This window comes from Psammomys obesus, unplaced genomic scaffold, assembly GCF_907164565.1.
Source record: "Psammomys obesus unplaced genomic scaffold, mPsaObe1.curated_primary_1811, whole genome shotgun sequence".
Taxonomy (NCBI): Eukaryota; Metazoa; Chordata; class Mammalia; order Rodentia; family Muridae; genus Psammomys; species Psammomys obesus.
In genome coordinates, this window is record NW_026596034.1 from 21,258,999 (window position 1) to 21,274,516 (window position 15,518).

Sequence of the window (15,518 nt, forward strand, 5' to 3'; positions counted from 1 at the left end):
TATATATATATATATATATATATATATATATATATACATACACATAGTGTTTTGTAGGCTAAGAAATATTTTTTTTTTCTTCATTAAGTTTTTCTTTTTTTTAATTTTTTTTTTCTTTTTTTTTTTTTTATTTTATTTTTTCTTTTTAGTTACATTTTGTTAACTCCGTGTCCCAGCTGTATCCCGCTCCCTCATTCCCTCCCCAACCCCACACTCCCTCCCTGGTCTCCTCCCTGCCCCTTTCCAAGTCCCCTGATAGGGGAGGACCTCCTCCCCTTTCATCTGTCCCTGTTTTATCAGGTATCTTCAGGGCTGGCTGCAAAGTCCTCCTCTGTGGCCTAACAGACTGCTCCTCCCCTGGGGGGAGGTGTCAAACAGCCTGCCCTTGAGATCCTGTTAGAAATAGTCCGTGTCCCCCTTACTTTGGAAAACTACTTGGTTACTGAGCTACCACAGGCCACATCCGAGCAGAAGTTCTAGGTTATATCCATAGATGGTCCTTGGTTGAGTTTCAGTCTCAGAAAAGACCCTGTGCCCAGATATATTTGGTCCTTGTAGAGCTCCTATCCTTTCCATATCATACTAACTTCCCTTCTTTCATATGATTCCCTGCACTCTGCCGAGGGTTTGGTTATGAGTCTTAGTGTCTGCTTTGAAACACTGCTAGGTAGAGTCTTTCAGATGCCTTTTGTGGTAGACTCCTGTCATAAGTTCAAGGCACATCCCATTTGTCTTTCTAAATGAGGATTAATCACCTTCGCCTGTGTCCACTTTCTTGATTATCTTCTTTAGGTGTGTAGATTTCATTATGTTTATCATGTCTTGTAGGTCTATATAAGCGAGTATATACCAAGTTTGTCTTTCTCCTTCTGGGATACTTCACTCAGAATGATCTTTTCTAGATCCCACCACTTGCCTGCAAATTTCATGATTTCCTCCTTTTTGATTGCTGAGTAGTATTCCATTGTGTAAAAATACCACAATTTCTGTATCCATTCCTCCGTTGATGGACATCTGGGTTGTTTCCAAGTTCTGGCTATTACAAATAAAGCTGCTACGAACATGGTTGAACAAATGTCCTTGTTGTGTACTTGAGCAAATTTTGGGTATATACCTAGGAGTGGTATAGCTGGGTCTTGAGGTAGCACTACTCCTAGTTGTCTGAGAAAGCGCCAGATTGACTTCCAGAGTGGTTGAACCAGTTTACATTCCCACCAGCAATGGAGGAGGGTTCCCTTTTCTCCACAACCTCTCCAGCATGTGCTATCACTTGAGTTTTTCATCTTGGCCATTCTGATGGGTGTAAGGTGAAATCTCAGGGTCGTTTTGATTTGCATTTCCCTAATGGCTAATGAGGTTGAGCATTTCTTTAAGTGTTTCTCTGCCATTCGATGTTCCTCTTTCGAGAATTCTCTGTTTAGCTCTGTTCCCCATTTTTTAATTGGATTACTTGGTTTGTTGCTTTTCTGCTTCTTTAGTTCTTTATATATACTTGATATTAGCCCTCTGTCAGATAAAGGGTTGGTGAAGATTCTTTCCCAATCTGTAGGCTGTCTATTTGTTTTGATGACAGTGTCTTTTGCTTTACAGAAGCTTTTCAGTTTCATGAGGTCCCATTTATTGATTGTTGCTCTTAGAGCCTGTGCTGTTGGTGTTCTGTTCAGGAAGTTGTCTCCTGTGCCAATGAGTTCTAGGCTGTTTCCCACTTTTTTTTCCAGCTGATTTAGAGTATCTGGTTTTATGTTGAGGTCCTTGATCCACTTGGACTTTAGTTTTGTGCAGGGTGATAAATATGGGTCTATTTTCATTTTTCTGCATGTAGACATCCAGTTGGTCCAGCACCATTTGTTGAAGATGCTGTCTTTTTTCCATTGAATGGATTTGGCTTCTTTGTCAAATATTGAGTATTCATAGGTGTGTGGGTTTATTTCTGGGTCTTCTATGCGATTCCATTGATCCTCCTTTCTGTTTCTATGCCAATACCATGCAGTTTTTATTACTGTTGCCCTGTAGTACAGCTTGAGATCGGGAATGGAGATACCTCCAGATGATCTGTTGTTGTACAGAATTGTTTTGGAGATTCTGGGTTTTTTGTTTCTCCATATGAAGCTGAGAATCTTTTTTTCAAGGTCTGTAAAGAATTGAGTTGGTATTTTGATGGGAATTGCATTGAATCTGTAAATTGCTTTTGGCAGGATGGCCATTTTCACAATGTTAATCCTACCAATCCATGAGCACGGGAGATCTTTCCATCTTCTGAGATCTTCTTCAATTTCTTTCTTCAAAGACTTGAAGTTTTTCTCAAACAGGTCTTTCACTTGCTTGGTTAGAGTCACACCAAGGTACTTTATGTTATTAGTGGCTATTGTGAAGGGTGTTGTTTCCCTAATTTCTTTCTCGGCCTTTTTGTCTTTGGTATACAAGAGGGCTTCTGATTTTTTTGAGTTGATTTTGTATCCTGCCACTTTGCTGAAGGTGTTTATCAGCTGAAGAAGTTCTCTGGTTGAATCTTTGGGTTCGCTCATGTATACTATCATATCATCTGCAAATAGTGACACTTTGACCTCTTCCTTTCCGATTTGTATCCCCTTGATCTCCTTTAGTTGTCTTATTGCTCTGGCTAGGACTTCAAGTACAATGTTAAAGAGATATGGAGAGAGTGGGCAGCCTTGTCTTGTCCCTGATTTCAGTGGGATTGCTTTAAGTTTCTCTCCATTGAGTTTGATGTTGGCTATAGGCTTGCTGTATATTGCCTTTACTATCTTTAGGTATGTGCCTTGTATCCCTGATCTCTCCAAGACTTTAAACATAAATGGGTGTTGGACTTTGTCAAATGCTTTTTCAGCATCTAAGGAGATGATCATGTGGTTTTTCTCCTTCATTTTGTTTATGTGGTGGATTACATTGATGGATTTCCGTATGTTGAACCACCCTTGCATTCCTGGGATGAAGCCTACTTGATCATGGTGGATGATATCTTTGATGTGTTCTTGGATTCGGTTTGCAAGTATTTTATTGAGTATTTTTGCATCAATGTTCATAAGAGAGATAGGTCTGAAGTTCTCTTTTTTGGTTGGATCTTTGTGTGGTTTAGGTATCAAAGTGACTGTGGCTTCATAGAATGAGTTTGGTAGTGTTCCTTCTGTTTCTATTTTATGGAATAGTTTGAGGAGAATTGGTGTTAGTACTTCTTTGAAGGTCTTGTAGAATTCTGCGCTGAAGCCATCTGGTCCAGGGCTTTTTTTGGAGGGGAGACTGTTAATGACTGCTTCAATTTCCTTGGGAGATATAGGACTATTCAGTCTTTCTACCTGATCTTGACTTAATTTTGGTAGATGGAATCTGTCAAGAAAGTTATCCATTTCATTTAGATTTTCAAATTTTGTGCCATATAGGCTTTTGTAGTATGACCTAATAATCGTTTGGATTTCCTCAGTGTCTGTAGTTATGTCCCCATTTTCCTGTCTGATTTTGCTGATTTGTATGGTTTCTCTCTGCTTTTTAGTTAGTTTGGCTAAGGGTTTGTCTATCTTGTTGATTTTCTCAAAGAACCAGCTTTTTGTTTCATTGATTCTTTGGATAATTTTATTTGTTTCTAATTGATTGATTTCTGCCCTTAGTTTGATTATTTCCAGCCGTCTGCTCCTCTTGGGTGTATCTGCTTCTTTTTTTTTCTAGGTTTTTCAGTTGGGCCATTAAGTTGTTTGTATGTGATGTTACGGATTTCTTCTTGTAGGCACTTAGTGCTATAAATTTTCCTCTGAGCACTGCTTTCAATGTGTCCCATAAATTTGGGTATGTTGTGCCTTCATTTTCATTGAATTCTAGAAAGTCTTTAATTTCTTTCTTTATTTCTTCCTTGACCCAGCTGTCATTGAGTAGTAAGTTGTTCAGTTTCCATGTGCGTGTCGGCTTTTTGTTGTTTCTGTTGTTGTTGATGTCCAGCTTTAGTCCATGGTGGTCAGATAGTATACAAGGGATTATTTCAATCCTTTTGTATCTGTTGAGGCTTGCTTTGTGACCAACTATATGGTCTATTTTGGAGAAGGTTCCGTGTGGTGCTGAAAAGAAGGTGTACTCTTTTGAGTTTGGGTGAAAAGATCTGTAGACATCTATTAGGTCCATTTGATTTAGGGATTCTGTGAGTGCTTTTATTTCCCTATTTGGTGTCTGTCTGGTTGATCTGTCCCTTGATGAGAGTGGGGTGTTGAAGTCTCCCACTATTAAGGTATTAGGATCAATGTATGATTTAAGCTTTAATATTGTTTCATTTACGAATGTAGGTGCTCTTGTATTTGGGGCATAGATATTCAAAATTGTGATGTCCTCTTGTTGGATTTTTCCTTTGATGAGAATATAGTGGCCCTCCTTATCTTTTTTGATTAACTTGGGTTGAAAGTCTATTTTATTAGATATTAGGATGGCTACTCCAGCTTGTTTTCTGGAACCATTTGCTTGAAAAACATTTTTCCAGCCCTTTACTCTGAGGTAGTGTTTATCTTTGTTGCATAGGTGTGTTTCTTGGATGCAACAGAATGTTGGGTCCTGTTTCCGTAACCATTCTGTTAGCCTGTGTCTTTTTATTGGTGAGTTGAGTCCATTAATATTGATAGATAATATTGACCAATGCATGTTAGTTCCTTTTGTAATGGAGTCGATGATCTTACCTTGTTTCATTGCTTGTTTTCTTTTCATTTTTGTTGGGATGTTATCTGTATGCCCTGTTTTCTTGGGTGAATTCGTTTTCGTTGGATTGGAGTTTTCCTTCTAGTATCTTCTGTAGGGTTGGTTTGCTGTATAGATATTGCGTAAATTTAGTTTTGTCATGGAATATTTTGTTTTCTCCATCTATGTTGATTGAAAGCTTTGCAGGGTATAGTAGTCTCGGTTGACATTTATGATCTCTTAGAGTCTCCATGATGCTTGCCCAGGCCCTTCTGGCTTTCATAGTTTCTGATGAGAAGTCTGGTGTGATTCTGATAGGTCTACCTTCATATGTTACTTGGCCTTTTTCCCTTGCTGCTTTTAATATCTTTTCTTTGTTCTGTAGATTTAGTGTTTTGACTATGATGTGACGTGATGTGTTTCTTTTCTGGTCTAGTCTATTTGGTGTTCTGTAGGCCTCTTGTATATTTATGGACATCTCTTTCTTTAAGTTGGGAAAATTTTCTTCTATGATTTTTTTGAAAATATTTTCTGGACCTTGGAGCCTGGAGTCTTCTTTTTCATCAATTCCTATTATTCTTAGATTTTGTCTTTTCATAGCATCCTTGATTTCTTGGATATTTTGTGATTGGAATTTTTCTGATTTTACTTTTTCTTTGAGAGAAGTATCAATTTCTGCAAGTGTGTCTTCAGCTCCAGAGATTCTCTCTTCCATCTCTTGTATTCTGTTGGTGATGCTTACTTTTGTGGTTCCTGATCTTTTCTCCAAGTTCTCCAGCTCAAGAGTTTTCTCATTTTGTGTTTTCTTTATTGATTCTAATTCTGTTTTCATGCCTTGCACCATTTCTTTTATGTGTTTGAATTTGGATTCCTGTCTCTCTACGATGGACTCTATTTCTTTGTTCATTTCCTTTTTGTATGCCACTAATTTTTTCTCTACTTGTGCCTCTATTTGTTTGGCTATGTTTGCCTGTGTTTCTTTAAGGGTTTTGTCTATTTCTTCTTTCTTTACCTCCAATTGACTGGCCAACTCTTTGAAAGATTTGTTCATTTCCTCCTTATAAGCCTCAAATAATTGAGCAAGCATGGCTTTAAGGTCATTTTCCTGTGCTTCTGATGAATTGGAGTATCCATCGATTTTGGGGTTTGCTGGTGAAGTCATGATGTCCTGATTTATGTTGGAAGTGTTCTTTCGCCTACCCCTGGCCATTGGCTTGTCTGAGACCTTCCCTGTTTGTTTTTGGATTCTGCCGATCAGACTGGTACTGTCTCTCTCTCGAGTCTGGAGAATTCTTCAGGAAGTTGAGAGAGGTCCCGTGTCCTTAGCGTATGCTGAGGACTAGCTGTACCTGTGGGAGGAAAGTACGCAGGCGCAAACAGAGGCAAATGCAAGCGTGCGTGCGTGTGTGTGTATATGTGTGTGTGTGTGTAAGTGGGTGTGGGCGTGTGTCTCGAGGGACAGAGTGATGGCTAATGTTGAACCCTTGAGTGTGTGGGAGGGGCTCTGCAATGTATATGTCGCAGGTGCTAGTGATGATCGCAGCGCAATTTCTGGCATTAACTGCCTTAACTCCTCAATTAGACCCACAGAGCAGGAACTTCAATGTTCCAAGTGCCCCTCTGTTTCCCAAAGTGGGTATATGGGTGGGAGGGGGTTCGATGCCTGGCTTCTGTTTTAGCAGAACCCAGGATCAGTGGAGCTGCAGATTCTCAAGGGTGCACTCACTTACAGGCAGGACACTTGGCAGAGATCGGCGTATCTGGGCTCTCTGCTCTCTGGTTTGGCCCTGCTTCTTTGATGTGCTCCGCCAGTTCCGTGCTGCTGTCACTGCCAGGTTATGAGGTCTTGCTGCAGCTGGAGATTTCAGGGTGGTCACGTCAGTGGGAATCGGGGTAATCAGCCTTTCTGTTCTCTGGTTTGGCCCTGGTTAGTCTTAAACTGGAGGGCTGATGTGCCCCGCCAGCTCAGTGCTGCTCCGCCGCCAGGTTAGAAAGTCCCGCTGTAACTGGAGACTGGGTTGCTAGTCCAGATGCTTTCTGGGAAGTCCTGGGGTCTCTTTACTGTGCTCTCCAAGCTTCGGAGGCCCAGCGCCTGGTGTGTCTAGCTTGTATGGCGTTTTTGTCTGGTTTTGGTGATTATATAGCGAATTCTCTGTCACTGTGGGATTGGGCGGGCCGTACCAACAGTGATGGCGCTCCTGCGGAGCTAGTATGGCGTCTAGCAGACTCGGGCCCTGGGAGGATGGTGCAGCCGCCGCGAGTGAATCTGGGACTCCGAGACACAGTACTGCTGGCCTTTGCCGATAAAGGGCTTGGGGCTCCGCCTCAGTGGCTGCAGGCCCCAGGCAGTTAGGTCTGCGCTGAGAAAGGCGAGTCGGCTGTGCCTGTGCCGAGGAGGAGGGAGGTCTGGGGGAGGGGAGTGCCGAGAGATCAAAGGATCGTTTCTCACCTTCCCCAATCAAGTCCGTGGGTGACCCGAGATCAAGGTTTTCACCTCCTGCGATGTTCCCTGTTGTTTAGAAAGTCTCTCCGTTGTTTCCCTGGCTTCAGAAGTTCTTCCACACATCAGCTCAGAACTTTATCTCCTCCACAGCTCGGAAACTGTGTGTGCTAGTCGCCATCTTGGCCTTCTAGGCTAAGAAATATAAGGTCAAGATGCCATCAGATTTTCTGTGAGTCAAGAGTTGAATATTTGCCTAATAACCACACCTAATGTACTCTCTAGATCAGTGGTTCTCAATCTTCCCAATCCTGCAATCCTATAATACAGCGCCTTATATTGTGGTGGCTCCAAACCATAGAATTATTTTTGTTGCTACTTAATGACTGTAATTTTGCTACTTCTATGGATCATAATGTAGGTATATCATTTACAAGATGGTCTTCACAACCTTCATGAAAGGGTCCTTCCACCACCAAAGGAATCATGTTCCACAGCTCTAAATAAATGCACAAACAATGGCACTCTGGATTTTCTAAGGATATCAACGCTAAATACCATCACATTAAAGATTAGGTTTCAGAAAAGTAATTTGAGGTGTACAAGCTTTTAGAGTTCTCTGGCACCAACAACTGAAGATGTCAACTACTCAAAGAATATCTGTATGTATTGGCCTTGAATATGAAATCTCATCTATTTATTTCTAAATAGTGATTGGTCCATTCTTGTGGGAAGCAGAACTGATTATGTTACAAGGCTCATCAAGCTGAACAAGTAGTTAGAGCAGTGGCCAACAGGTCTGTGTGGGTTTCTCAGTGGTCTATCTTCTGATGTTTGTTCTTGTTTCTAGGTTTCTGCAGACCCTGAGTCCACACTTGCATGAGTATATCATATCTGTGAAGATGCTTGGCTGTGACACATATCTTGGAATCAGATGAGAAAGATAAGAGGTTCAGGCATCTCTACCAGAAGAGATTTCTGTCCCTGGCTCCCTGAGTGCTTCTTTGACCCCAAAATTCCATCATGCCTCACACACTGTTTTACTTTGCTGTAGTTTGGTTTGGGAACACTAGCTCTTTCATATCATATAAAAAGAAGCATTTGTGACTAGCTGTATTCCTGACTTTTATACATTCCCTGTGAAAACTCCTGACCCCTTGAGCAACCACTACTCTTTGACCTTCTACTTGATTAATTTTTATTCTCACCATACTACTGTTCTTAAGGTTTTCAAGCCCCACTAATACAGCATTGCTTGTATTTTGTGTTCTTTATAAATATGCCAAATTATGCTCAGTCTGCCTTTGTATTCTACCAAATCTGTGTGATGCAGGCTAGCTCTCTGACCCAAAGACTGTAGCTTGTATTTTCACTGAGTTGAACTCTTAATATCCCACTGGAATTTTCAATATAGAAATGTGGTTCATACATAATTTCAAAACATAGCACCTAGAGGTTTCCATGTCAGTCACTGAATTTGAAAACAACTGAGTGTCTCTACCCATTATATTTATAGACTATGTATTATGATTAGCAAATCCATTCATCTGTTTCTGTCTCAAAGTGGTAGGTGGCATAATCTTTTATGTGAAGCAGGTCTGGGTATGTCTATTAGCCCATTTCAAAGGGGCCAAATTGTGCCCAAACTGCCTGTGTTCCACCAAAACATTTGCTCCCTGTCATTAAGACACAGGGTTTTTGTATGAGGGATCCTGAGACTCTCAAACATCCTGGCCTCTGATCATCTTGTCCCAGAGGACAAGTTTTCTTGGGTTTGCAGAATCTTTTTATGCACTGCATTGAAACCAACCACAGGACAACAATGACCATTGGGCCAAGTCCATCCTGGACACTATGGGTGCCTAGAAGGTTAACCTCCAGAAGGGCTGATCTCAGACCCCTACACTGGGGCCATAACTCATTTGAACTCCTCATGTCGGTGAAACTCTGTGTGGTTTCCATTTGTGCCAGCAGCAGGGACACTTCATCAAAGGGGTTCACAGGATACCTTTTTCCCATCTTTGGGAAGTTTTATAATTATTTGTGTGCAAGCAAACTCATCCATTTGCCTGCATAGCTTATTGAACTTGAGAAAATGTAAGACATGCAACCAGCCACACTTTAAGCAGAGAGTGCTTTCTTTACTCAAGAAAGTTCCTTAACTGTTAATCCTGCTCCCTGGCATCCACCTGACAGCTTTCTGGTGCTGTGGTTTGGAAGCTGCATGCAATTTGGAAATATTAGAGCCCCATCTCTCAGTTAGCACAGAAGTCATCCATGACTGCCACTAAGACAGTGTGTTTGAGATTCAAGTGGGGCTTTCCCTTGACTGTAGGTTTCACTGCATAGACAAAGAGAATACACTTTGTGCACTCAATACTCGATACATCAGAATCGCCATTTGGGACACATGGATGAACATGTCTGTGACTTTCGATGATGTCAGAATTGATTGACTAACAATAAAATCCACAAGATATGGTGGCAGCAATTTATCACGTGGTCTTTCTTCTCATTAGGAAACAGGGTCTTTTATGGCACTCTTACTGCTTAGATCATATTATGTCAAAATGCATCTACATTTCTGTCTGTCTGTGTCACTATATATATTTGTCTTTTTAAAATTTATTCTTCTCTTGTATATTAAACCCTGATGACAGTTTTACTATATACATTTATAGTGAAATGGCTAATGAAAGGATTAATGAAGCCTTAGTAAAGTAATCAAGTGTAGCCACACTTCCAACTACTTTATTAGGTTCTTTTTACTACTTCCCTTCTCCACCCTTCCAACCCCCCAACACTAAGTAGGAGAGAAAGAAGGTTATAGGGGAAAGGGAGTATAGATCTCATTAGACTACTTCTGGCTGATTAAGGGCATCAACTTCTTTGGGGGCAAGTTTGACCTTTGTTATCAGGTTATCTTTAAGCAGCAACCAGCAATCCAGCAAACAGCAACAGCAGCAGCCTCGGTGCCTCTTGGGGCTCTGGCATTTATATACTCCCTGAAGAGTCCCCAGAATTCCAAATGTGACACAAATACAGAACTTATCTAGATGCAGCTGGTGAAATCACACAGCTTCCAGAGCATGAGACAAATCATAGCTACTATGGACAATCTGGAATAGCCTTATACCCCGCACCTGGGATTAAAGCAAGAACATATTCACATGACATTTCTGTGTTTTTAAGGAAACCAAAACTCCCACTGCAATCAAAAAAATTTCGAAGAAGCTTCACTGTGCGGCAGAAGGAGGTTGATAGGGATGTCAACATGTAGGAATGAGATAAAAAACCAGCTAAAGGTCTGTAAGAGAGTGGACTGTAGAGTGAAGGGTTGGGCTGGGCCCCTGGTGGATGCTGTAGGATGGATGGATGAGACCAGCTCCATTGGTCTCCACAGGCAGACCAATGAGTATATGGACAGTTTAAGTAAGCCACGTCCTTTGTTGGGAATAAGTCAAACTGGAGCTACTAGGATTTCAGTGAGCTCTCCGTGTGTTGGTGTCTTGATAACTCTTGATCATCTGATAACGTACATAGCGGTCAGACACCAGAGGTAGGCAGAGGCCATGGTAACTGCAATGTTAAGTGCCTTCTTCATTGTGGAGTGTAGGCACGATTTACACCCCCTTTCTTCAGTCTGATGTGTCTGGTAATTTCTTGGGCCTGGCTTTGCTGACACTGTTGCAATAGGCCCATGTGCTCCTACAGTCTTGATTTACTTTGGCAAGCATTTATGTTAGCACCGTTACTACCTTTAGGAGTAAGTAGTTTACCAGTCTGTGCTTTGTGCTTTCTGGACAGAGGGTGCTGGTTAGCAAGGTGAAGGTCATCCTCCCTCCATCCTTAAAACCCAGGAAAGTGATTCTTGTATAACAAAGTCTCTCTGTGGAGATCACAGTTTGGAAAAGCACTGTTCTCTACCGTGTGGAGGAACTGACCTAGGGCAGAGTGTAGCTTGATCCCAACAGTGCAAGCTACTCAAAATCAAACTGTTAATGAACTTTTATATCATGGGTCTCTGTACTATCATCCTTTCATTTCCTTGGGCTGAAAACCTGAGAGTAGATTTGCTGAGCCACAGGACAAATGTGTGTTTGACTTTTGAAGAAAATGGCAACCTCCTTCAAAATGACAACACTATCTTGTGTCTGGTCTGTGGGGCAAGTGGACCATGCCACCAGGGAAAGCGTCATGGAGCTAGAGCGAGGTTGAGATGTATCCAAACCTGGAAAATCTCAGTCTTGAGACCAGCAGGAGTAAGGACTACTCTCTTCCTGTTCTGTGCCTGCAGGCCTGGGCACAGGTAGTCTTGACCCCCCCACCACCTCTGCAATTCCCGAGGTCCTCATACAGCCTAGCACCTGGAATTCCTTTCCGTGCATATAAAGGACTTCCACCATGTGAACCCCAATGATATGTGCCCACCCTGAGAGTCCCTCTTTCACTCTCCAAAGTTCATATAGCTCTGTTCACCCTGAATAAAGTGCACAAGCAGTTCCACCGAGTGTCATCAGAGAGTTGCTGTGTCACTGGGAGAGCTCTAAGCTAAAAGGCTGTAACAGTTGAAGAGCTGTTTTGGAGAAGGCTTTCTTTCTTTGGGCATTCACTGACAGACTGAGACCCCCCCACACACACTAGGCTTTTGTTCCTTTGTCTGGTGTGTGCACACTCTGGTACCTGGATACCCCAAAGGGAAGAACTGGATCCTGAGCTGCTTTTGCCAAAACGAGCTATAACAAATAAAAACCGTCAGTTTTTATTTGCTCCTGCACCGCACTGTTCTCATCTGGAACTCTCCGCTTCAGGCTCTACTCTATCCTTCCCAGCCAGGTGTGGAGCTGTGCCTGGACACTCTGAGGGAGGTAGAGGAGCATGGAACCACGCTCTTTCAGCCAGGCATGAGCATGCCAGGGTCTGTGTGTCTTTGCCAGCAGTGGGTGTGAGGTAGTGGTGTCTTCTTGAAGATGATTCTGTGAATTTAATCTCTCCTACTGTATTGGTTTGGATTCACTGGAGAAACAGAACTTATAGAAGGAATCCAATCTCTACCTCTAATATCTATCATTTATTTATTTATTTATTTATCAATATTCTATTTATGTCTATCTATTTCTATATCTATATAAGGACTTATTAGAGTGGCTTACACACTGTGGTCCAATGTTCTTTTGATGGGGGAGGTGCTGAGAGAAAGAGAGAACATCTTCCCAGACCCAGCCTGGGACCACAAAGCACTTTGGAGGGGACACACTGAAGGGGTAGCACTTCTTGCTGATTGGTGGAGGTGGGCTCCATTCCACCTCCGTTCCATTCCAGTGGAAACACTCAGAAGCGCTAAGGAGGAACCCCTGCTGTGCCAGGCTGCAGATGCCTGTTAGGTTATTAGCAGCCGGACGTAAAGAACCACGGGCAGTTCTCAGATGGCACTAAAGTCTGTCTGAGGTTGAGCTTCACAAAGCTTTCTCTAAAAAGTCTGGCTGGGCTAGGGGGAGTGCTCAATCCTGTACATCTTGATGTATCCCTTTAGGGTTTTCTGTGATTCTGAAACTTCTACTTACATGCCTCAGTCTTCAGCTTTATCACAGGCTTGAGAGCCTGGATTGTCCTCAGTGTTCAAACCATCAGGGCCCCATTACATGTTTGTGAAGTGGATATAACTGACCGTGGACTTGTTTTCAGCAAGAGCTTGCCACCAATATAGCTACCGGATAAAGGCGGGATGGCTAGGGGGTGGGTACTTAAGAAGTACCACACAAAAACAAACAGAGAAACATTTAAATTAAATGAGATCATAAAATAGTGGGCTCATCATACACCTACAGAACATTTCATCCAAATACTTCAGAATATACATTTTCCTCAGCAGCACCTGGGATTTTCTATAGAGTAGTTATTATAATGTTAGGAGCCAACGCAAAATTTAACACATACAGAAAACCGAAATAATTATGTTTATTTGATCGCAGTGGAATAAAACTTCAAAAAAGTAAAAGAAACAACAGGATATGCACGATCTCATACGATTTAACAACATGCTGTTGAGTGATAAGTGTCATTCAAGAAATGAAGAAGAAAATTAATAATGTGAAAATGACCATCTTACCAAAAGCGATATACAGATTCAATGCAATTCCAATGCAAAATTCCGAGCTTAAGCCAGAATGTCCTCACAAAACTTTTGTTGAGTAGGTGAAGGGCTGTGAACCTGGTCTCTGTAGGAGCTGGCCATGAGAGTAAGGCAGTGTGGAGATGGAATGGAAGTGGGGAGAGGTTCTTCAGAGATGCCAGGTTTGCGGTGTATTTCAACGGAACAGCTATGTTATGACAGATGTGTGGATGTAAAATCATGACTAAGGAGTGAGGGACCCTGAATGTAGTCTCAGGAAACTGTAAGTCCTGAAAGCAGGGAGTGGTTTTCAGGGTGCTGGGCAGGCTCATGTCACTCTGTCTTATCCAAGTCACATTTCTCAGAGTTGCAACCCATCCTCCTTCTGTGGCACCCTCAACATCCATATACTCAGAGAATCCCTCCTGATATTTCCAGACACGGCTTTCTGCAGCCTCCTGTCCCCCCCACCCCCAAACCCTGCTCTGGGCTTGTTACTGAAAGGACTGTGAACTCCAGGTTTAAAGAGTATCCTAGAAGGACCCCAGGAACCCTGCTGTGCCTTCCACAGAGGCTAAAGGTAAAGCATGAATGATGGAGGGGGCTTGGCCCTATCTGCTGCCTTCAGGCTCTTGTAACCTCTGCCTAGTCAGTTCAAGTTCAATAACCTTGTCCTGACCCACCTACTCCACGTGGGATCCAAATTCCTGCCTGAGCAAGGTCCCAATATTCTCTTTCCTGTCAATGACACAGGAAACAGACTCAGGCCTGGGGAGGATCCATCACACCGCTGGACTAACCCCCCCTAACTGATTAAATAATGTGGTCCATGGACTCCAATCTCTCCTTCTCCTCATGCTGGGAGAGATTCTTAAGGGAGACGTAGGGAACCTTAGTCAAAACTTGTAACTTCTGCAGAGTGGGAGGCTGAGACTTCAGAGAGGCAGTGACTCAGAGATGTCAGAAGAACTTGCTGGAGATGTGTGTCTCTAAATTACCTTACCAGGGCCTGTGAAATGACTCAGCAGGTAACGGTGTCTGTCTGCAAGCTGGTGGCCATAGTTCAACTCACACTGTGGAAGGAGATAACTGACTCCAAATGCCCCTGCCAAAGTCCACAGAACAGCTATGTACCAAGCAAAGGATCAATGATAGCAGAGGAGGTCACCTATCCTGAGGAGCCAGCCCAGAATGAAGAGATCTGAGTTGTGCTGGAGCTGCAGGTAAAGGGATAAAAGAGCAAATGGTGTTTTCCCTGAGAGCTTTTGTAGCTGTAGCTGCTACTGGACGTTTGGATAACAACAACAACAACAACAACAACAATATAATACATTTGTGCTGCCAAATATCTCTGAGTGTGTCAGCCTCTAGGATAGAACAGTAGCCTGGCATCCTTCAACAGGGCCTTGTACAAAGTTCTTAGGGTATACAGAAGTTTTTGGTACCCCACATGCCTCAGCTGACCTTAGTGGTCCCTAGGTTCCCTTCAACATGCACCTAACATGGGGCAAGAATAGGTTGGACTCTAGAGCAAATGGCTGGTGTGCTCTGAGCCTATCATCAGCTTTCAGGCCCTTATCAGAAGCCAATCCAGCATGGCTTCATGCCCGGGCTGTGTGCCCAGCACTTGATGGTCCCCGCCCCACAGCTCCTCCCCAGTCTCTCTAATCTGACAGTGTCAACTCTGCTGACCTCTTCCTGAGCCTCCCCAATCAGATTCACTGAACTCGCCTCACCCATGACCCTTGCTGTGGATCACCAGACTCTGGGAGGTCAGCATGGTTCTCCAGGCAGGAAGATCTGCCTGACTCACTCCTGGCTACTGTTTGGAACATGCTTTGTTTGGATTCCTGGCCTTAGAATCTGTGACAACGGTAACAGGGATGGAGTTGCATCCTACCCTTCCCTGTGTCACCCGGCCTGCATTGTCCATGGGAATATCAAAGCGGCAGAGCCCTGTAGACAATGCCCAGGTGTACTTAGAAGGGATGGGTTAGCTGAGTGTTTTGACACACCTATAGATCAGAACCTGAGAGCCTGAGCAAGCAGGCCAGTCTGGACTACACACAATATTCTGTTTCAAAAACAAAATGAAAACCAAAAAGCACCTAATTTGATTTCCACCAATGGCTCCTGTTCTGGAGTATGGCTTTTTCAGCTTACAGCCAGAAGGACACTTCACCTGATTACACAGGATTTCATAGAGATCTCTTTGTTTTGAAGATAAAGCATTGTGGTTATAAGCCAGGCTCTGAGCAGGGCCATTTCGGTAGGTGTTGTCTGTTGCGATTACTGTCAGAC

At 42.9% G+C, this 15,518-nt stretch overlaps 1 protein-coding gene across 1 annotated transcript in view; it reads left to right on the top strand.

The window, feature by feature from the left end:
* Positions 1-8,383, top strand: part of LOC129687082 (pyrethroid hydrolase Ces2e-like) — a 15,663-nt gene extending 7,280 nt beyond the window's left edge. Inside the window, exon 13 of the mRNA XM_055621377.1 lies at positions 7,956-8,383. The gene's annotated coding sequence lies outside the window, so the exon portion shown is untranslated. The remainder of the gene's footprint in view (positions 1-7,955) is intronic.
* Positions 8,384-15,518: the final 7,135 nt, after the last annotated feature.